This window comes from Alligator mississippiensis, chromosome 1, assembly GCF_030867095.1.
Source record: "Alligator mississippiensis isolate rAllMis1 chromosome 1, rAllMis1, whole genome shotgun sequence".
Classification (NCBI taxonomy): Eukaryota; Metazoa; Chordata; order Crocodylia; family Alligatoridae; genus Alligator; species Alligator mississippiensis.
The window spans coordinates 866,656-889,562 of record NC_081824.1 but is presented as its reverse complement, the minus strand read 5'-3'; the positions used below and the strand labels follow the sequence as shown (position 1 = coordinate 889,562).

At 48.9% G+C, this 22,907-nt stretch overlaps 1 protein-coding gene across 12 annotated transcripts in view; it reads left to right on the top strand.

Annotated features, from left to right (window-relative positions):
- DTNB (dystrobrevin beta) overlaps positions 1-22,907 on the top strand; it is a 296,518-nt gene that overhangs the window by 134,387 nt on the left and 139,224 nt on the right. The window lies entirely within an intron of this gene.

The window sequence follows — 22,907 nt, the reverse complement described above, 5'->3', positions numbered from 1 at the left end:
GGCAGCTCCCTTCCAATAAAGAGGTGAGTTTATTTCATTTTTTTTCTCTCTCCTGGTGCCTGTCAGCAGCCGCCCCAAATGTGTCTCCAAATACAACTCAGATGTCTTAAGCGGCCAAATAATTTATTTGTATAGATTTTGCAAACAGCTACAGGAGCAGCTTGCAGCTACAAACTGCCAGGACTATATCACATGGCAAAATGTACTATTAATAGCTCTCTTGGGGTGCAGCGCCATAGTATCTGAGCCTCTGAAGCATTAGTCTCTTTTCCCACTTCTCCAGCAGAGCGCAGTTTATCAACACTTCTGCACAACAAGCATAAGTGACTTTTCAAGGTCATACAAGGACTCTAGAAAAGGAGAGAACAGAACAATCTCTTGACTCCCCGATCAATACTTTAACAAGAATATCCTTTCAAGTAAAAGTCCTTTCACTGTTCCAGCTAAAAGTCTAGCTGTCTCTTTTTGTTAGTTCAATACATCCTGTTTTCAGGTCCCACAAAGGATTTGTAGATAAAACCTTTGCATTTGCTTCTCAACCCCTTCCCCTTCTGTGTGGAGCCTTCCTTCCTCTAAGCAAGCCGGATGATTATGTCGTTTCACTCTCATGTCAATTAGCCGGCAATTAGATAAGAGGCCAGATCCTATTTTACCTGTTAGACAAGAGTGGATGGTTCCTCCTTGTCCCTGGAGCATTGTTTTGACACCGTGTTAGGGCTGAGATGATGGCATGCTACAGAAATGGGTGTGTTAACATCTTTCCAGACTTGATCGTGGTGGGGTGGGATCTGGCAGCAGTGTTTTGTTAGTGATGTTTAAAAATTACAACAACTCAGTTTCAAGAAACCATCGTGTCAAAGCTCACATCTACTGGAGCACGAACCCAGGCTCCTGGCCAGCAACAGGTAGAAGAAAGCATTTTTGGCACTGGATGCTATTTGGGGATTTCATTTCAGCAGAGAACACGTAGAGGACTTACGAAGCTGTATTCATTAAACCCTTTTGGTGTAGAATTGCCGAAGCGCAGATGAAGCGGAGGGGCTGGTAAGCCGTGCCTTTGTTTAATTTGCACGTTGCAGTAGTTGAGAGGTGGTTTCTGCAGTTGACATGGAGAAAAAAAATCAATGTTAGAATCTGAGATTCTCTACATCATGCTATTTTTTTTTTTACTGTTATGTTACTCCAAGCTCGTTTCACCTCCTCATGTCATCCAGATCTGGCCTGCCGCGGTCTGATCCCATCCTCGTTTTACTGGCCCTGCACCAGTCCCCTGCTGTTGCCCAGCCATCCGACCGGGCTCTGTGTTTCACTAACGGCTGTCCGATGCCGAGCTGCCACCCCAGCATCCCAGCTCTGTGTCTTGATCCCCGCTGCAGCCAGTGCTTAGCTCGCGGCCAGATTACACAGTCCAGATCCTTGCTTGCTGGGGGGGGGTTTCTGTTATCATATTTTTTTGGTGGAAGTTTATAGAAGAGTTTTAAAAGACCTGTCGTGTGCGTGCAGGCTGGTGAGCATTTGGAGTCCTCTGAAAGCCCTGACCCTGTTTCTTCCACGGTCTGTGCATTCATTTTGGGTGATGTGGATGTGTCTGACCTGTCCGGACGGTGCCAGGTGTTCTGGAGCCCTGCGCGGTTCTTGGCACGGTATTTCTGAGGCTGCGAGCCGTCCCCTCTATCCCACTTCACCAGGGAAATAATAGCACAAGAGAAATGACAGCTACCTTGCAGCTGGGGCAGGCAAGGAGCAGGCAGGCGCCGGCATATTTGGAGCACACCGTTCTTCTCTCGCATCTCCACCCTCTCCTACGAAGAGACACTTTTTACGTCCCACCAGCTCTCTGTGCTGCCCAGCACTCGCCTAACGCTAACCCCTGGCCAGATGCAGCTTAACCACACACTATCTATTCAGCATCTCTTGATGGAAACACCGCCAGGAAAAACATCTGTTAACTACTTGCAGATCCCCGCAGTTGTTGTTGGTCTGTAAACCTGGGCTTCAAAGTATTTCCCGCTCTTGAAAAGCTAGTTGTGACAATTCATTCCTTAGTAATTCAAAGGGGAAGTGCACGGATGGCCTGAATTTGGAGGTAAATCCTCCAGCCCGCGAGAAGTCCTGCGGTGCATTTGACTCCCAGGCTTTGCAGCGACGATGAGGTGCTGATAGAGCGTTTACGTGGCTCCAGGGCTCCATCTTGTTAGCCCTTCTCCTCCACGTGTCCGTGAGGCTGCTAGGCGAGATTGTGCAGACATGTGGAGTGAGGCGCCTTCATAGATTTCGTAGACATTCGGGCTGGAAGGGACCTCGGGAGGTCATCGAGTCCAGCCCCTGCCCCAGGGGCAGGACGTCTGCAGGGATCGGGTGATCCCAGCAAGATAAACATCCAAACGCCTTTTGAAGGAGTCCAGAGTAGGTGGTTGCACCACCTCGGGGGGAGTCTGTTCCAGACCTTGGACTTTCAGACTGTAAAGAAGTTTTTCATTATATCAAGTCTGAATCGGCCTGCTAGAAGTTTGTGGCTGTTGGACCTAGTTGTCCCTCGAGGAGACATGGTGAGCAAGCGTCCTCCCAGACCCCGATGCCCCCTTATACACTTATGGGCAGCCGCCGAGTCCCCCCGAGCCTTCTCTTCTCCAGGCTGAAGAGTCCCAAGTCCCTCAGCCTCTCCTCCTAAGGCTTGCTCTTTTGGCCTTTGATCATACGGGTGGCTCTCCTCTGCACACTTTCAAGCATATGCACATCCTGAAGTGGAGGGCCCAAAACTGGAGGCAGTTCTCCAGCTGCGGCCTCACCAAGGCCGAGCACAGCGGGAGGATGACGTCCTAGGTCTTGCTGGAGATGCATCAGTAGATGCAAGCAAGAGTTTGGTTGCTCTGCCGGCCACGCATTGGTGGCTCATGTTCATCTTGTGGTCAATCAAGACCCCCAAGTCCCTTTTGGTTGCAGTGCTAGTGAGCACAGCACCGCCGAGCCTGTAAGTATGATGCTGTTTTTTTCTCCCGAGGTGGAGTACCTTGCATTTCTCTACATTAAATACCGTCAGGTTTTGGTCTGCCCACCTAGCAAGCATGTCCAGGTCGGCCTGTATCCCCAGCCTGTCCTCCAGTGTGACCGCTTTCCCCCATAGTTTAGTGTCGTCCGCGAACTTTGCCAGTCCGCATCTGTTGCCTGCAACCAGGTCGTTCAGTATGCTGATGACACCCCACTTCACCTCTCCTCTTCTGACCCTTGCCCTCCAGTCCCAGTCCTTTCCCAGTGCCCGGCTGCCACTGGATGCAGGTGAACCAAATAAAACTGAATCCAGACAAGACAAAAGTGATGGTGGTGGGCAGACCACTTGGCGTGGGAAGGGCAGGAGGGGGACTGAAATACCTGTTATTGATGGGGTTCAGCCTCCCCTTGCCTTAGGCTGCACCCGGATCTTGAGGTGGCGGCTGTGGCTACCGTGCACCCCCATTTCCAGGTCATCGATGAACATTTGGAACAAGAACGAGCCCAGCACAAGTCCCTGCGGGACCCCACACCGACTTCCCAACATCCTGAAAAGTGACCGCTGAGCCTTTGCGTCCCCGTCCACAGAAGAACCTTCCCCCCAATCCTGCGCGACACCGGGGTTTTTTACAAGCCTTTCACGCGCTCCTAGCCTGGGGATACAGGCCGACTACAGAGCAGCGCGTCTCGCGTCCGGCCCTGACAGTCGTATCTACAAGGAGCATAAATCAGCAGTCACGTGGGCAGATATGACCTGCTGGGGAGAGTCAGCGTGGGTTTTCTAAAGGGAAATTCTGCCTCTCCAATCTGCTGGAGCTCTCTGAGGTCGTTAGCAAGCACGCGGACAAAGAGATGCAGTTGACGTAATATATTTGGACGTTCAAAAAGCTTTTGACAAAGCCCCTCGTGAAACCAGAGCAAAAGTACTTTTTTACACGGTACGTAGTCCACTTGTGGAATTCATTGCCGCAGGCGGTGCTGGACACGGGGCACAGCCAGGCTCAACAGGGGACTAGATAAATTCGTGGGTGATGAATCTATTAATGGCTGTTGAACAGAACGGCTGGAGATGGTCCGTGGAGGGTCAAGACCCTCCGGCTTTGGTCCCAGCAGGAGCACGGGCATCCCCCACCCGCAGTCTGCAGCCTTGGTCGTAGCCAGCACCCACCCAGCGCCTCTGAGCAAGGCTTAACCCCCCCGACACGTAGCAGAAGGGGTGGGGGCGACCAGCAAAGCCCCGAAGCCTGGGACATCCCCATGGTAGAACAGGCATCGCTATGCCGAGATCATCCCGGAGCAGTGGCCTCCAACCTCTTCTTGACACCTCCAGCAATGGGGAGTCCGCACCTTCCCTGCCAGCTATTGCACTGCCTCCCTGCTCTGCCAGCGAGGCGGTTCCAGGTATCCGAGCTAAACTTACTTTGCAGCAGCCTCAAGCCGCTGGTCTGTGTCGTCCTCTGCAGCCAGAGAACGGGGGCTTTCCCTCTTCACTTCCGGCAGCCCGTCAGGTATTTGCAGGCTGCTGTCGTGGCCCCTCTCAAGTGCCTTTCCTGCAAGCTGAACCTGCCAGCTCCTTCAGCCTCTCCTCGTGGGCTTGCTTTCCAAGCCCTTGAATACCTTTGTGGCTCCCTCTGGACCCTCTCTGACCTCCCCATGTGCAGAACTGCACGCAGTATCCAGATGAGGCCTGATCAGTGCCACGTAGAGAGGCGCAATCACCTCCCATGTCTTGCAGCTAATGCTTCTGCTGATGCCGCCCAAAACCGCATTCGACTTTTGCATGCCTGCATCTCACCGAGGACTTGTATCGAGTCCGTGATTTGCTGAGACTCCCAAGTCCTTTTCCACGGAGCTGCCACCCAGCCAGGTGTCCCCCATTGTGCATTTGTGCTTTTGATTATTTCTCCCGAGCTGCAGCACCTTGCATTGTCTGCGTTGAACTTCATCCTGTTGCTCCAGCCCATCTTTCCAACCTGTCGAGATCCTTCTAAATTGCGCTTGTGTTTGTGCCCCTTCCCGGTTGTTGTCTGCAGACATGCTTCACAACTCGTCCGTGTCGGCATCCAAACTGGCAGCAAACACGCTGCGCACCACCGGGCCCAGGACGGACCCCGCGGGACTCCACGCCAAACCTCCTGCCATCCTGGCATGGGCCCGTTAATCATCCCCTTTGCTTGCGGCACATTGAGCCACTTGTCTGTCCGCCTTACAGTCGTTTTGTCCAGCCCGCGCTTCTCCAGTCTGTTTAGGAGACGGTCACCTGGGATCGTGTCAGAAGCCTTGCTGAAGTCGATACACGATCTCCGCAGCTTTCCCCTCATCCACCCGAGTAGGTACTTTGTCAAAGAAGCTGATCAGGTTTGTCTGATGTAATTTGCTTTTCATTAATCCATGCTGGCTGCTTATGATTAATCTTGCTTCCTCCGGATGGTTGCAAATGGCCTTCCTTAGGATCTGCTTTAAAAATTTCCCAGGTACCGAGCTGAAGCTAACTACTAACTAGTCTGTAGTTCTCTGGGTCCTCCTTGCCTGTTTGTTTAAAGAGGGGCACTATCCTTGTCCAGTCCTCTGGTACCTGGCCCGTCTCCCACACCTTCATGAAGATCATTGCCAAGGGCCTTGAGGTCTCCTCTGCCCGTTCCTTCAGTACCCCGGGGTGAAGTTCATCAAGTTCAGCTGCTTTGAATTCATTCAGGCCCATCAAAAGCTCTACGACGGTCTCTTGTGTTATCTTCTTCCTCAGCTTGCCACTTCCTTACCCAGATAATCCCTATTAATTCTCTGCTGCAGCTTAATGTTTTTGTGAAGACCGAGGCAAAGCAGCTGTTGAGCAGCTCTGCCTTCTTTGCACCTTCAGTTAGGTGTTCCCCCGACTTGTTCGCAGGACCTGCAGCTGCCTCGGTCCTTCTTTTCTGGCCAACGGACATATAGATCGTACCCTTATTATCCTTAACCTCCCTTGCCAGGTGCAGCTCGGTCTTCATCTTCCCCGTCCTGGTTTTGCCCCTGCAGGTTCTGGGTCTGTTTTCTTGGTGACCTGCCCGCTCTTGCATTGCCTGTGTGCTTTCCTTTTGCATTTCAGGTATTTTAGAAGCTCTTTGTGCAGCCGCATTGGTCTCTTGCCATTTTTCTTGTGCTTCTGTTGTGTCAGGACAGTTTCTTGTTGGGTTTCCAATCCTGTGCCCTTTAGAAGCTCCCAGCCCTCCTGGGCGCCTTTATCCTTCGGTCTTTCTTCCCACGGCACCATGCCTATTAACTCAATGAACCAGGTGGACTCTCCTTTTTGAAGTCTAGTGTCCTAATTTTGCTGTTTCCTGTCTCAGGATCTGTAATCGTGTCATATCATGATCACTTCCCCCCAAGTTGCCGATTGATCCCCACTATCTCCAGTTTACCTAATAATTTCCTGTGTGGCAGCATATCAAACGCTTGATCTAAGTCCAGATACGTTAGACTCTACTGTGGCTTGTCTAGAAAAGCAGTTCTCTCTTCTTGTTTTTTGGTTTTTATTTGTTTAAAGCATGGGTTAGTTGGTCATGCTCTGCCTCTTCTTAACTCACTTTGCAGTTTATCCTATTTTTCATTTGCTGGCACAATATGATGTGCAAAGGTCTGAACAGGGTAAGACTATATAGAAAATTGCATGTGCAATTTTAATGGCAATCCTTCCCTCAAACAGTTTGCAGTCTAAGCTATATTTGTAAAAACATGACAAATGTTAAAGGAATATCCTGTTCAGTGTTTGCACATATGCAGTGTCTCGGCACAAGAGTCTCTTTACCCATTGCGATTAAGTGGCTCCTACTGCACTTAATATTGACTTCCAGAAATGTTAGTGTTTGTGAACAGCTTTCGCTTACCGTAACATGCTTGTATATATGCAGAACTATCTTGATTTAGTCAAATGTAAAATATTTATCTGGGTGAATAGATGCACTTTACTTTGCGGTTTACATCTGCAGATAGAGATATGAAAGCCTGAAAGATGTGTCTTAATTACTGGCACTGGTACTACGCTTGTATCCAGTTGTGAGTTCTTGATGGCCTGTTGATTTTTATCTCTGCTTTTTTTTACACAATTGCAGCACTTCCCCGAGATCAGCATAATTATCTGTTCTGAACTTAGTTTCTTAGAAGATGATGGTTAGTTTCCTGGAAGGAGGCTCTTAGTTTTGTAGAGGAGACTCGACCTGACCCCAGGTGTCTTTCCTGCCTGGTGCAGGGGCCTGGACCCGATGATCTTCAAAGGGCCCTTCCAGCCCCTGACAATCTCTGTATCTGTGATACTTAGCACCCATACTCATTCCACTACTGTTGCGGATTACCTCTGACTACTATGACTGTTTTGACCTTTATTTTATAATACTTGTATCTGTAAGTGACTTAAAGCAAACTAATAATGAAAAATGAAATCAAACATACGTTATTCATAGCAAGATCTTTTCCATTATGAATTTATGACCGTATGTAACTGATGCATATATCCTTTTTGGTTGTTATGTGTTGTTTTTTGGTTTAAGTGTTGGATGTAGTATGACATGCATAGTATTTTTATTATTTTTTCCAAAGAGGCGGTATCAGTTTGACAGTTTTTTTATATTCATCATTTTCTTTAGGAATGATTTAATACTTATTAAGGTATGTCCATGCTGGTGGCTTTATTTAATTGACATAGGGCATGTCTACATGTGCATTAATGCACTTTAACTAATGCACATTAAATTTAGTACCTCCAGTGTGAGGTGTGGGGGGTGAGGAGGGGAAGGGGGGGCACTTTTAATTAGAGTGGCTGTCTGAGCTTGTTGAATGAGCTTTAGTTAAAGCACCCCTGATGCACAGGATGTGGAGGCTGGCTGGAGCGCAGTAATTACCACGCTCCAGGAGACTCAACTGATCGAGCCCTCTCCAATGCACCGTAATGACAGCACGTCAGCACAGCCTCCAGGCTCGTGTACTTAATTAATGCCGTGAGGCCGCCAAACACGCGGTAGCGCAAGTGCACGCATTTTAGGTGACGCTTAATGCGCAGTAGACTATTTTACTGCGCGTTAGCATAATAGCATGGCTTTTTTATGCAGCACTTTAATGTGCAGTAAAACAGGCTAGTGCGCATTAAAGCGCACGTGTAGATGCGCCCATGTTCTATGTAATCGTTAAATAAATCATCAAAACATATTTCCAGTTTGATCTGTTGGGTGATCACTGATTCCAACAATTTAATGGAGAGAGGATAAACTTTTCAATGTGTGTGAGGGTTTTCTTTCATGCCAGTGGTGTGGCTCTTAATGGGTTTTCATACCCTTTCCAAAGGAATACTGGGTCATTTATTAATATTTAGCTCTAAATTTCTTTGCTGCTTCAGAAAGCCCCGGTGCTTATCTGGGTTAAGTTGAAAACAATCCATCACAGCTCTTATCTGGCAAGAGTCAGTGCTCTGGACTCCCTATACATGGAATTAATACTTATTCTGAGTTCGTGTTTTTCTGAAGCGTGTCTAACAGCATCAGCGAAGCGTCTGCAGCAGGAAGATGTAGGCAGAGAGCTCATTTGGTTACTGCCATCCTGCACCCCCCAAACTAAAGGCTGCTAAACTAATTAGTTACTGTCTTAAGGGAGTTGTGGGAGTCCTCAAAATGCAAAATAACATCGTTAGCATATAGTGCAGCCGTGTGTCAAGTATCCGCTGTTTTTATTTCTTCAGCACCGTGGTTGCATAAACTGTTCCAAGGCCGACCCGAAAAAGCCCAGAGGAGACAGAAGACGTATTTGACTGATACCCCCCAGAACGAATGAAACTTCTGATTTATATCCATTAATGCGCATCTTCACTGTGTCAGACATAGCAAATTATATCTAATTCTGTCTTGTTCCAAGACGGTCATCCAGGAATCCTGCTTTAGTGAGTTAAAAGCTTTCTTACCACATAAAATATATATCAGCCCTTCTTTGATCAGAGCAGACCATCATCCAGCAGAACTCAGACCTGTTCTGCTCCTTTAATAAATGTTCCAGCGTCCCTAATGTTTCCTGCTTCATTAGGGAGTCCTTAATGTTACTGCTAATATGATTCTGATTATAAATTGTGGCACTGATTAGCGAGAACTCGCTTAGGCTCACGTCCCTGCCGTTCCACCTATTCCAGCTTCTGAGCCCGGTTGGTTTCTTGCATTTTCCACCCTTTGGGAATCCTTTATCTATTTTTTTTTGGCTGACTACCTGTGGTATGTTGTTTGTTCTTAATGCCTTGTCTTGACAACGTAGGCCCCTGGCAGACATTAATATAACGGTGCGACTGTATATGTATTCGTCTTGGGGTGCACAGCCCAACTGCGGGGTGCTGTACTGGGGCCTGTCACTGAAGCACCTAGCAGCAGAGTACCTTCCCGGACGGGGGCTGTAATGCATCACGGATTAAACCTGAAGCAGCGCTGTAACGCTGCTGCAAAAACGGCAAGTACAGTTTTATGCTGCATTAACAGAAGCATCGTGTGAAAGACGTTATAGCTCCACTCAACTCGGCGCTGGTTGGGGGCTGCACCTGGAGCGCTGCGGCCCATTCTGGGCACCGTGTTATACAAGGGAAATAAAGAAGTGAAGGTGATCCGCAGACAAACGATGAGGCTGATTCAGGGTTTGGCATCCAAACCAAACCAGGAAAGGTTGAGACAATTGAGCACTAGCGTGACTAAGGCAGTGACTGGGTCAACAGCCCTGATTGCTGGCGTGTGTGTGTGTGTGTGTGTGTGTGTGTGTGTGTGTGTGTGTGTGTGTGTGTGTGTGTGTGTGTGTGTGTGTGTGTGTGTGTGTGTGTGTGTGTGTGTGTACGGGGCGGGTAACAGTCGCAGCTGCTGCCAGCTGGCCGCGTGGTCCGCAACAAGACCCAGAGCCACCAAACTGCCCCGTTATGCCTCTGCAATTTTGGCATGTTTAATCTGGAGAAGAAAGGATTACTATTGGAGGGTTGCCATCAGGGAGAAGGGGAACCTTTTCCCTTGCTACAGAGGGCAGGACGCAAGAAAATGGGGTTGTACTGCAGAAGAGCATAGAAATATAGACTTGTAGAAAATTAGGCCTGGAGGGGACCGTGGAGCTCAGGAGGTCACATCCAGTCCAGCCCCCTGCCCCAGGCAGGACCAGCCCCAGCTACATCATCCCAGACAAGGCTTTGTTGAGTCAAGCCTTAAAAACCTCCAGGGATGGAGACAACACCACCTCTCTGGGGAGCCTGTCCCAGTGCTTCACCACCCTCCTCGGGACAGAGTTTTTCCTAATATCCAACCTCAACGTCCCTTGCTGCAGCTTGAGCCCATTGCTCCTTGTCCTGTCATCTGCCCACACTGAGACCAGCCCAGCTCCATCCTCTTTGCAGCCCCCCTGCAGGGAGGTGAAGGCTGCTATTCAATCCCCCTCCGTCTGCTCTTCTGCAGACTCAGTCAGCCCATTTCCCTCAGTCTTTCCTCCCCAGTCCTGTCCCCCAGCCCACAACCATTTTCATTCCCCTCTACTGGACTCTCTCCAGTGTTTTCACATCCTTTGTGTAGCAGGGGGTCCAGAACTGGACACAGGGCTCCAGATGTGGCCTCCCCAGTGCTGAATAGAGGGGAGGAATCACGTCCCTCGATCCGCTGGCAATGCTCCTACCCATGCAGCCCAGGATGCCGGTTGCCTTCTTGGCACCAAGGGCACACTGCCGGCTCCTGTCCAATTTCTTGCCCCCTGTCCCCCCAGGTCCTTTTCTGCAGAGCTGCTGCCCAGCCCGTCACCCCCAGCCTGCACCGGTGCATGGGGCTGTTCCCTCCTCAGTGCAGGACTTTGCACTTGTCCTTGTTGAACCTCATGAGATGTCTTTTGGCCCAGTCCTCCAGTTACACTAGGTCTCTCTGAATCCTATTCTCCAACCTATCTCCTGCTCCCCCCACCTTGGTTTCACCTACACAGTTGCTGAGGGTGCACGGCATCCCATCTCCCAGGTTGTTGATGATGATATCGAACAAAACTGACCCAGAGAGTCCAGCGGAGGGCAATGAAAATGGTTAGGAGAATGGGGCATGCCACTGGTGAGGAGAGGCTGAGGGAAATGGGCTGGTTGAGCCTGCAGAAGAGCAGACCGCGGGGGATTGAATAGCAGCCTTCACCTCCCTGCCGGGGGGCTGCACAGACGATGGAGCTGGGCTGATCTCAGTGGGGGCAGATGACGGGACAGGGAGCAACGGGCTCACGTTGCAGCAAGGGAAGTTGAGGTTGGATATTAGGAAAAAAACTCTCACAAGGAGGGTGGTGAAGCACTGAAACAGGTTACCCAGAGAGGTGGTGGCATCTCCATCCTTGGAAGTTTTGAAGACCTAGTTAGACAAAGCCTTGGCTGGGATGATGGAGTTGGGGCTGGTCCTGCTTGGAGCAGGGGTTGGACTAGATGTGACCTCCTGAGGTCCCTGCAACCCTCACATGCCGTGATCTTGGGGTTTGATGCCTACTGTCACCTTTGTGTAATGGCCGTTTTGGCAAAGTAGTGCTCCAGAGTGAACTGAGTTCTCACTTACCAGGCCCCGGCACAGCACTGCTTTCCTGTCTACTGCCAGTGGGAATGCAGAGACCCTTACAGGAGTGAATGTACTTGTTTCCCCTCCTCTTGACAGCTGCATCTAGCATCAGGACCCTGCAGTTAGGAGAAGGACCTGAGGCAGTTGCTGTGGCACCTGAGGGCATGTAAACCAGGGCAGGATGTTCCCCTCATACAAGATCTCTTCCCTTTAGTGGGGGGAAATGAAGAGCTACAAGAAAGAAGGGATTAAGTCATGGACTGGATTAACATTTCTCGAGAAGGCTAAGTTTAGAAGAGATCCAGGCGATAATAACCGAAGACTCGATGGTGATGGTTGTTGGAGGAACACCAAGACATGTGAGTGACATCTTTCTAGTCCTCCCTCCTCACCAGTTGGGTCGTGGAAACGAGTGCGAGTGCCGTGTCCCAGGGGAGCGTGTTGAGCCTATCGCTGAGTTGCAGTATCGTCAGGGATAACGTCGGGCACCGTGCAATGCATAACGATGGATTTGTTTAATTCATGCGAGTGATCCCACTTAGTAGAAAGGTAAGTTGTCATCCCCTCTGTTTCGATACCAGAGAAATCAAACACTGATTTTGATTCCTCTGCTGTCGCGAAGGTAGACTGGTAAAAAGGTAAAATAATTCTTCATCTTAAGTTACTCTGACTAGTACAGTGATGAAGAACTGTTGTACCACTTAGCCAGAGTCGAAACCAATATATTTTGGTTTTGTATATTCATAAATTAATTTTGGCCTCATAACATTTCTGTTTAGGTCATGACAAATCTAACACACCAGATGTTGTGGATTTCTGATGCATTGTTTCTAACTGGCAATGCTTTGTAGTAGTTGCCAAAAAAAATCTTTGCATCCTTCAAATATTTAGACTATGAGCTCCATTGTAATGAAATGCTGAGTGTGTTTCTCAGCAAATGCAATAAGGTGCGTTTTAGGCCAGCTTTAACTTGCCCTAAGTCATGAGATGGATTTCTGTGTACTTACATGCTTAAAATAACTTTGTTATATGTTACACTAGTAGGAAAAATCCAAATCTGACAGCACCTAAAGACTGCTGAAGGCTTCCAGGGATCTGGATCATTTCAGACATCTTCCTTTTAGGAGCTGATGTTAGGTTATCAGTGCCACTGAGCTGTTTTATCAGCAGCAGCATGGTGTATTGCTCCAGAGCTAAAACGAAATCCATCCTTTTCACTGAAGAGAAATCAGTTGATATTAATATGTAGGTATCGTTCTCTAATGTGCGTGTATTCTTATTGATGCCGTTTGGATAAGTCCCTTCTTGACTTACGACGGTTGGATACTAGGCACAGAGGCGTCTCCGTGAAGACACCGTTACTTTAGATGTTCACAACGTTATATCTGTATACGTGCACAGGTATTACATTTCCGTAGCTTCCTTGATGTGTTTTGTCTGATCCGGTAATGATTGCTTTCGTCCAGCGCTTCTCGCCCGTCGGAGACTTGAGGCCCCCTCCGCGGCTGCTGGGACGTGAGCGCCACCCCGCCCATCTCAAAACCAAGTGCATCTTGGGGCGCCCTTCGTAGGATCCCGCGGCGCGCCTGGGGACCCCAGCACCCTGGTTGGGAATCGCTGCTTCTCTTCTCACAACTATAGTTTGGGGCAGATGGTGGACTAACACAAGGGGCCTAAAAAATAGGTTATATAAAGTGAGAGTTGAATACTAACTTGAACGCTGCATAACGCCGTCACATCCTTGTGTGTCAGCAAGGTCTAGAAATAGTGACGTCGTTCCGGGTCAGTCGGAAAAGGGAGCGCTAGACATTGGCTCTCCTCGTACTCCAGAAAAGTAGCTGTAGTATCAAAAACCAAACCAACCGACCAAAAACACCAGCAGTAAAAGTTCATATTTTAACGTGAGCCACATTTCAAGCCTATACCCATTGATCTTGTTTTCCGTTTAGTTTTTTTCATTGTTTGTGGCTGAAACAAATGAGTAGGTTGAGTCAATAAATGGTTATTAGCTGGGTGGCTCTCTAGTCTAGCAGTGAAAGATATACCAAGGACTGATGGCTGAAAGCCAAAACCAGACAAATTTGCAATAGAAATAAGGCACACATTTTTAACCACAAGTGTGAGTAATCGCTGGAACAACCGACCCGGTGAAGCGGTGACTGTTTATCTCAGGGTGTCTTCAGGCCAAGCCCACATTCATTTCTGGAAGTCAGGCTTTCTCTCAGCACAACTTTGTTTTACTACAGTGGTAACTAGGTAGACACGGTTCTTTGGGTAAATCCGGTATCTTTTATGAGACCGAAAGGCCCTGGTGTGCCTGTGTCCTGAGCCCAGCGCGGCTGCAGCCTGCACCCCGAACTGTGGGAACTCGGCGAAATCCAGCGGTCGCTGGCGTGCAGGCGGTCGGGTCGGGCTGCGATGCCCTGGGCTCCTCTGATCTCGCCCTCTGCAGAGCAAACGTCAGCCCTCCCATGGAAATCATTAAAAATACACAGGAATTTACATAGCCTTTCTTATACACCCGTTTAACTCTTCTAGTGCTGCTCCATTTGCAGCACGGCTTAACGCTTCTCTGCGATTGCATCCCTAGTCGTTCCCTTTGATGGTTTTCTCACTCCTCGCAGCTTCCCGCCTCTCTCATTCTTCTCTCGCCTCTGAATCGCAGTTTTGTTAGACATGAAAACCAGCTGCCTGGTGGCTCGGCGGATTAGTTAGTGCATCTCATTCAACTGTTTGCACGCAGTCAGTGGGACGGCGTCTCTTAGTTCCAGAAATATTCGGAGTTACGTGCTCTGCTGCAGCGGCGCGATCCCCCGTGAAGCGCGGCGCTGCGTGACCCACCGAGGACAACAAAGACCAAATGTCCGAGCCTCAGTCGCTGGACGTCTGGAGCGCCGCGCGGCTCCTTGTCAGCGCCTTTGTAGTTCAAGTAACGCATTAGAAATCATGTAGGCAGCCGTTAATGAAAGGGGAGCCCTGAAGGAGAAACTGGGTGAAATGACTCTCTCTCCAAAAGTCAGCTCTGTCTGCATATCAGTATGGAAAGGATCGTATTCTGCATTGTACGCTTGTATTTTCCAGAAAGAATGACATGTTTTGAAGCATAACTATTGAAGGTACTCCTCCTGCGTGTGAGAGGTGCAATACATATCTTTGATTGTGTAGCATCATTATGCGGCTTTAAAAACTTTATTTCTGCACCTCCCGGTGCTGTTTCTAACTAGCAGGATACAGGGCACGCTTGGCTGCTGCTTTTCATTCTTGACTGTATTCAAATATTTTAAATTGCCTTGACAAATCTTCAGCTGTGTCACAGCAAAACAATTCATTGCCAGGCGCCTTATCTTACCTCAAACATTTTGTAGAATAAAACACCTTGTGAACAGGAGATCCTCGGTCACGTGGCACTTCTGTTTCCTTAGAGACAACAGCAGTGTAGTGCATTAGGATGCCTATTCAGTAGAGAAAGGAAGAGACATTTGCTACAGAGCGCAAAGGTTTGGTGTGTTTGCTTCCCTTTCTGTTTTGCTGCTTTAGCTTAAAAGGGCGTGTGGGATCCGTGCATGCTGTCCGGATGCAGGAGCTCGGTGTCAAGGCAGAGTCAACTTCCCCGAATAGGCTTTTAAAACGCGAGGCTTTTCTCTGTGGGTTGTGGTGCGCTGTTACAGGGGAGCGAGCGATGCCAATAAGCAAGGCTGGAGCAGGACCGTGCTGTCAGGTCGCGTCGTCTCTGTCCGCTGCAAACAGATTGCAGTCGCAGGTCGCAGCGGGCCGGGGACGGGCTGCTTTATTGAGCAGTCTTTCAATTGGGAACTTGCCGAAGGGTCCGTGCCCCTCGGCTGCCCCTTAGACCTTCCTAAAAGCGCAAGAACAAAGTCTGTATGAAGTAGCATCTCGCTGCGTGCCTGGTTCGCAGTCACAGTGGCTAGGGATCGAGCTTTCATCCAAGCGGTATTTTGTAGAAAGGAGCAGAGTTTTCAGGAACATTTTACCATGCCAAGTACTGCGATATCGTCTTCCGCGTTCCTAGGAAGAGAGATGTTAATGAATCGTGTTTCTGTCGATGACTAACTAACAATACTATCTAGTATTCCTGCTTGCATGTCGTTGCAGGCAGCAGGCAAGCGTTCCCATATGTCTCCGTATTTGCTGGCGTGTGCAAATAAATGGTATAACAGAACTAATTCATAGCCGAGCACGTCGCAGCTGTGCGCCGGGGCTCGCTGGGCTGGGCGCGTGTTGGTTACTCGCCGGCGTAGAGCCGAGCCGTTCTTCCCAGTACGTTTCCCTCGTTAGCACAGATCCTTTCTAAAACCTGAGCAAACTGTTTATACTACAGTTCCGTTGCAGACTGTTTGAACTTCTTAGCATTTGACGTTCTTGCTGATTATTTTGTCAGAAGCAATGTGTCCTGACCTGTACTTCAGGTGACTCAGAAACGTGGTGTTATTAAAATCGGTTTTCTAGTAATCACTTCAGTCAAACAGCTGCTTTTAACTTTACAACTTTTGAAGAGGGACAAAAATATCCAGACCCTTTCCCATTTATTCCGGTGACAGATGGTGATTCGAGAGCGGGGTGAGTGGCAGGAGCTGTTCTCCTGCCCGTGACAGCGAGTGAGATCCACCGCCCAGAGACGATAAAAATATCTCCTCCTGCCAGAGAGGCTGAGGTTGATGGATTATACACTGGTAACCTAAATTGTTAAATTATTCATTGCTAATTGTTTCTGCCTGCTTCCCCACACAGAGAGCTTTGGGCTGTTACTTAGTAATATTAGGAAAATTAGATATAATTAAAAAATAGATATAAGCCTCATAGGGACTTCTGGGGAAGTTACCTCAAACGTGTCTTGTGGGGGAGCCGTGACGGTCTTTCTCAGCCCGTTATCTGCGCCGACTACAAACCATCCAACTTCCTCCCACCCCACAACGCACACTGAATAGTTTAGGAACAGGTCCCTAGCAGGTTTGGGGGTTTTTTTTACTGTTTGTAACAAGAAAAGGAACAAAGCAATAATCATAGATTCATCTGACCTGGGTCACAACTGGGGAAGCTGTTAAAAGTGTCCTGGAGCCGACGTGATTTGCACCGACACGAAGGGCTGTCGCGCACTTCCACGTGCCGGCGGTTGTGCGGTGGGAGGGGATCGCGGCTCGGCGTAGGATTAGTTGTGCTTACTTTCCGGTGCTCCGCCGCGAGGAGCGTGAGCGCTTCTTTAAATTAATTTTCCTTTCCTTCTCATACATACTTGGTCAAACAGTTGCGGTCTCCGGCGAGGAGTTGCTGACTGTCCTCTTAAAGCTTGTCCGTGGCATTGTACAGCAGGCCCTCTCTCTTCCGGGAGCATAGTCACATCCATTATTTTAATACCGTATAATTCCTCAGAAAAACATTTAAAACGGGCAGTCTGGTTAGCTCAAGGAACTGGAAACAGGCTGTGAAGCCTCTTGCATCTCGGGCTTTGCCGTTTCAGTAATGACCCAAAGGCACTGCTTTGTGAAGGTCGTTGCAACAACGGGACGTATGTCATAAAAGAGACTCGGTGCTAATTAACCTTCTTGTTGGCGCACGCCGCAGGGAAGTGGACTAGTGAATCAGCCACGGAGACTTGTATTTCTTGTCGGCGGCGGAGGCTGCCTGTTCGGACCAGCATTTCGGGGATGGCTGCGATCAGGTTAAGACCGTCTGCAGCGTCCACTCCTGAGCCGTGCTCCACCTGCGGATGGGGAGAGGATTTGAGTCTAGAGTTCAGCTATAGTCTGTCTTCTGCCAAAAATAATTTCAGGCTCAATTTAAGAAAACTACTGGGAAAAAACGACACGATTCTGCTTTTTCCCTTCTCGGCCCCTCTGAAATGAGTAGGAGCAGCTCCTGGATGGGGACCTGACGGGAAGAAAGCTAAGGAAACAGTTTGTTTTAGGACTTCCTCCGCTGAAAGCAGTGCTCTTTTAATCTGTCTCTCTTCCAGTGCCATACAAGCTGGGCCTCAGGAGTCAGCACTGATGATGAATAATATTACAAGTTCACCTCTGTGCGTCTTCCTGAAAATGAAGTTCCCACCTTGCCGTAAAACTGTGGCACGATGCGTCAGCGCATCCGTTTGGCTTGAAATTAATTTTCAAGGTGAGCTGCGAAGAAGCATGTTTGCCCTCTTTCTCCTTGGCAATAAATAGATGGCCTGTTTTCTATTTTACATGAGAAATGTGAGCTACCGATTTCCCAGTTCTTGCTGGAGGATTTTGGTCAATGTGTGGCGGATCTTAACGGCGACATCCGTGGTGGGGACTGAACCCGAGGAGCTGCTCTCCCCGCTTCCCAGGTGAGAGGAACAAGAACCTGAACAGAACAGAAATGAAGTGGGAAGCGGTTTGGGTCTTTAGTCGCCCCGGGCTGCGTCTACACTTGCGTGGAAACCATGTTTGAAAACCAATGTGGCTCTACTCCGAGAGGTGACTGTGTACGAAAAAGGACGCTTCTTTACTTCAAACTGATCCCCAGGCTGACGTACGTAACAACAATACGTGTTGACGACTTTTTTCCTCGTTAATTCTGCGTCCGGGGGAGAGACCGTCAGGTTGTGTTCGGACTCGTACGTCACCACGAGCGGGGTTGCTCCCGAAACACGTCAGGAAACCGTTTACAGTCTGTCGGCTGCGGTTCCCCGATCCGTGTAGATCAGTGGTTTTCAACCTTTTTTCGTTTGCAGACCCCTAAAACATTTTGCACGGCGGTGCAGACCCTTTGGAAATTTCAGATGGAGGCGGACCTGTGAATTGTAAGTGTGGGCATTCACGTACTTTTGATCACAGTCAACTTTCGTGGACCGCTTAGACATGGTGGTCCAGGGGCCACAGGTGCAAATCCACTGGTGTAGATACAAGTCCTCCCTTGTTACGTGGGATGAGGAGACCTGCAGCTTTTGGCGCAATCATTTAAAACTTTCAAACGCTGGCTGAGTCGTCCTGCGGCTGGGGGCAAATCAGAGTTACGCTGCCTGAGTATCGGATCCAGCTGAGCTCTACGTGGTATAAGACTCAAAAACAAGAACAAAGGTGGTTTTCTGAAGCCATGGACAGCTGTTACATGTGCAGTAAGAAATATTCCCTTACAGTGCTGTAAAAAATGAGCGTACAGCCATATCGGTGGCTTGCCACGGGGGAAAAACATGGCCATTTTGCAATGAAATGTTAGCTGTTTTCAACAGCAACGTGTCGGCAGCACAGTGATTGCTAGCGCCAGAGGGAAGGACGCAGTCCTTCAGGGATCTGGGGAGCCGTGCCGGACCGCGCTGCCCCAGAGCGGCTGAGCCCGGGTCACAGGTTACCAGGTGGACTTGCTGCTCAGCGATGTCTTCCTGCTGTGATCTGGATGAAATTCTTCGTGGCCAACAGCCATGGCAGGAGCCCACCTCCTAAACCCTCCTGCCATGAGCAGCATACCTGTTCCTATCAGCTCAGGAGCATCCAGGTCGAGGGTGGGCACAGAGCAAGAGCTCTTCGCGCCGGCCAAGGGCGGGCAGGTGCGCGCGTGCTTTGCATGGTGCTGTGCAGTCCGCACTTCCCTCTGTCCTCGAGACGCTCCAGGGATAGGGGCCGCTGCAAACCGTGCTGGGATCCCTGCACACCAGCCGCCCCGGCCGTGGAGGGCTGGCAGGACATGAGCTCGCCGGCCTCTCAGCACACCAGCTAAGTAGGCCCTTGAACGGCTGTACGCACATTTCTCGTTGCATTTTTGTGGCCTTGAAAATGTCCTGGAAATTCTTAGCATTTGAACCGAACACCTGTCCACACCCGCAGGAGCCGCGCTGGCAGCCAGAGAGCGGGAGCGTGTTGCTGCTCCTGATCCGTCTTCCACCTTAAGTTCACTTGGCCAGATGTTGCTCCTCAGCAGCTCTGCTAGAGGGGCGGCTTAGGAGCGAACTCCTCTTTCAAATGCATATGTCCTTAACCAGGGGGGATGAGCCAAAAATGTCCAAATCCTTTTAACAGCAGAGGCTAAAGTAATCATTTTATAGCGTATAGACACGGTTTTCTTCTTTTGTGTGAGTTCTGCACTGCTGTTCGCCCGAGGTGATGATGTATGGCGTGCAGTGATATGCTGAGACCAGCTGGTGGTACTGTGTAAATTAAATTGTTCTGAGCACTTGTCTCCCAGTACATGCAGAAGCATGGTCAGGTACAGCTCATTTACCTTTTTATAAGCACAATATTAGCTTTCTTCCACTCCTTGGAAAATTCCCCAGTGTTCCAAGACTAATTGAAAATCAGCATTAATGGTGCGGAGAGCTCCCGGGCTAGCCCTTCCAAAACTCCTGGAGGCACGGCGTCTCAAGCTACTAATTTAACAATACAGCCGCTGCTGTTTAGCGCTCTCCAGCTACTCTTGGAATGGAAAGTGTTTCATCATCATCTTGTGATTAAAATATATCATTCAGCTTTTTGTTTCTTACAGAGCAAAATAGTCATTGAACACTTCTTTCTTCTGCATTGCTATTGAGAGCTCTACCTTTTCCATCTGATAATGCACCAAAACCTATGGGGGAGGATTCCCTTTGTTTCTAATACACCCAAATGTGCCCTTAGCTGTGCTGGCCATAGATTTCTCCATGCATCCTCTTGGGTTTTTATCAATTTAATTCCCATGATCTTCCCTTCTTTTTTCCATTTCTTACTTCTTTTTACATAGCAATAATGTCCTCCACTTTTGCCTGCTCGATCCTTCCTAAATAGATTTTAACCATTGATTTTTAATGCTCCATTTGTATAAATCTTTCTGCTCTCTCAGCTCTTAGAAACCTCTAGGCTGCATTTTCAGAGTAGTAAATTCATGATTCAGACAAAAAACCCCAGAGGAACTGGTTTTGCTCCAAGCTCCTTATTTGCATCCTTTCCAATCTCAGCGTCCTCCTTTAATTGTGAACCCCAAACTGGATGTAGTATTCCAGTCCTGCGCCTGTCGGACGCAGACGTACTGCAGCCTTCTCTGCCCCTTCTCAATATTCTCCTATTTATACATCTCAAAATTGCATTATCCCTTTTGGCCACAGAATCACGCTGGGAGGTCACGTTCAGTTGATTAACCACCACGACCCTCGCATCTTTTACAAAGTCATTAGAATCAGAAAATTCAGGGTGAAGGGACCTCGGGAGGTCACACCTAGTCCAACCCCTGCTCCAAGTAGGACCAGCCCCACCGACATCATCCCAGCCAAGGCTTCATCCACCTGGGTCTTCAACACCTCCAAGGATGGAGAGTTCACCAGTCGTCGTTTCCCAAGTTAGAGTCCCTGTCCTTTAAATATGCATGCATTTGCTTATTAGATATTTATTGCATTTATTATAAATAATGCTATTTATAAATTATTTAATAAAATTATAATTGTATGACACTACATATAGTTGTAAATAAGTATGTATAAATGGGAGAATATTTCCATTGTGACTTTGCTTTCATTAAAATACAGTGTTTGCTTATACCGAGCTTACCACGAGTTTCTTATCCTTCTGTATTAGGGTCCTGTTTTCCTCTGTGCCAATGCTCCCGTCTTTTAACCTCTTGCAGACTTGGTCAGTAATGATTCTTTGTTTTCTTCCTGGTCATCCCTTCATTGTTCAATAGCTTGGAACCAAGAACCAATCTCTGTGGGCCCTTACGTCAACGTTCAGCAGTGATTCCTCATTGACTATTACTCTTTGAGACCTCTCCGCTGGTTTTATCCAGTTAGCGCGTGCCATGTTCACTTAGTAGTGTCCTGGTTTCTCTCTCAAAACTTCGTGAATAACCAGTCCAAGCGCGCTACAGAAATGTGTTACGTCAGCAGTAACACCTACAGTCTAGGCTTCCGCCTTAGGAAAAAGGCCGTGACACTGCATCCCTCTGTCTTTCACAGGCAAGCTTGTCTGCTGGCTGTGAACTGCTGGTTTTGAATAGGATTCCCTTCTGTTTGCCCTCCCTCAGTGCTAGGTATTGAATAAATATACTGCACCAGTGCAACCCAAACCCCTGTAATCTAATTAATGTATTCAGGCTGGCAGTCTGCAGAAGAGAGCAGAAAATCAATATTTAAATTGGAGCAGTAAATAATGGGTCTTATTGATAAATAATACTCTACTGAAAAGGAAAAGTCATCCTTTTGACTTCCTCCTACCTTGTGATAAATGTTGCAGTAATTAATGCACAAGAGCTCATAGGATTGGGAGGGCTAAGAAATGTATCTCTTACACAGAGGATGCATCTACACGTGCGATTAATGCAAAGCAATAAACTCTGGAGCTGTTTGAGCTGCAGTACGCTGCTCCTGGGCACACTGTCTGCTTACCTGTGCCTGCAACAGCAGCAATTTGTGCAGGAGCGGGGCAGGCCCAGGATGGCAACAGGCTCGGGGGGTCAGCCCTGGGCTCTGTGTAGTGGCAGAGGGGCTGGCTGGGGCACGGGAGTGCTGAAAGCGCGGAGCCGTGCGCCTAGGTGCTGGGCAGGAGTCCACCCCCCGACTGCGTGGCTGGCCGGGCACAATTGGTGCTTGCGGTCACCGTCCACGTGTGCATTTCATCACAGTTAATTTTCCTGCCACAAGATAGTACTGTCCCCAATGGTGCTATCATACGGCAGAGTTAATTAATTTACTGCGCCCTAATAGCAGCGCACGTGTATACGGTGATGCTTTACTGCAGAGTTAATTAGTCTACTCCTCAGTAAAGCTCATGTGTAGATGCACCCCGAGTAGAAAACATATAAGTATAGGAAATGCTTGAAAGGAATATTCACCCTTCAAGTTCCTTGTTAGCAAGCAGTGTTTTCAGCTGACCTACTAATGTCCAGGTTGATCCAGTTCAAAGTGAGTGGCTGACGGGATTAAGGCAAGCATTTTTTAAAGCATTTCAAGCAGTTAACCTCTAGTTATCCAGCGTGGGTAAGAGAGACTGTTGGTTAGGAAAATCTGAAGCCTTTTTCTTTTAAAAGCTCTTTGCATTGCTGTAAGCCCAATAGGCTGCATTTCATGAATCTCTCTGGGCACGTCCACACCTGCAAGCACGTGCACTTGCAGCAGCTCAAATAGAAGCGGTGCAAATTTGAGCCGGGGCTTTTTGCCTCAGCGCACGTGCTCAGACGTGCAAACTGTGCCACTTGGGGCAAAATAACCCTGCCTGGCTCCTCCCAGCTCTGTACCCAGCGGGAGCTAGAGCCCGGAGCCAGCACCTGTGCTGTCCCCAGCAGTATAAAAAGCTGCCCTGGCAAGTAGCTCAGGGCTACTCGCTCTCAGGAGCTTCTGGGGCCCGGCCAGTTGGTACCTGGGGACACGACCCCTCGTGCCAGCCGGACTGCTGCAGCAGCCCTGAGAGTCCCCTGCCCCCTCTACCCGCTGCAGGGGTCTGGCAG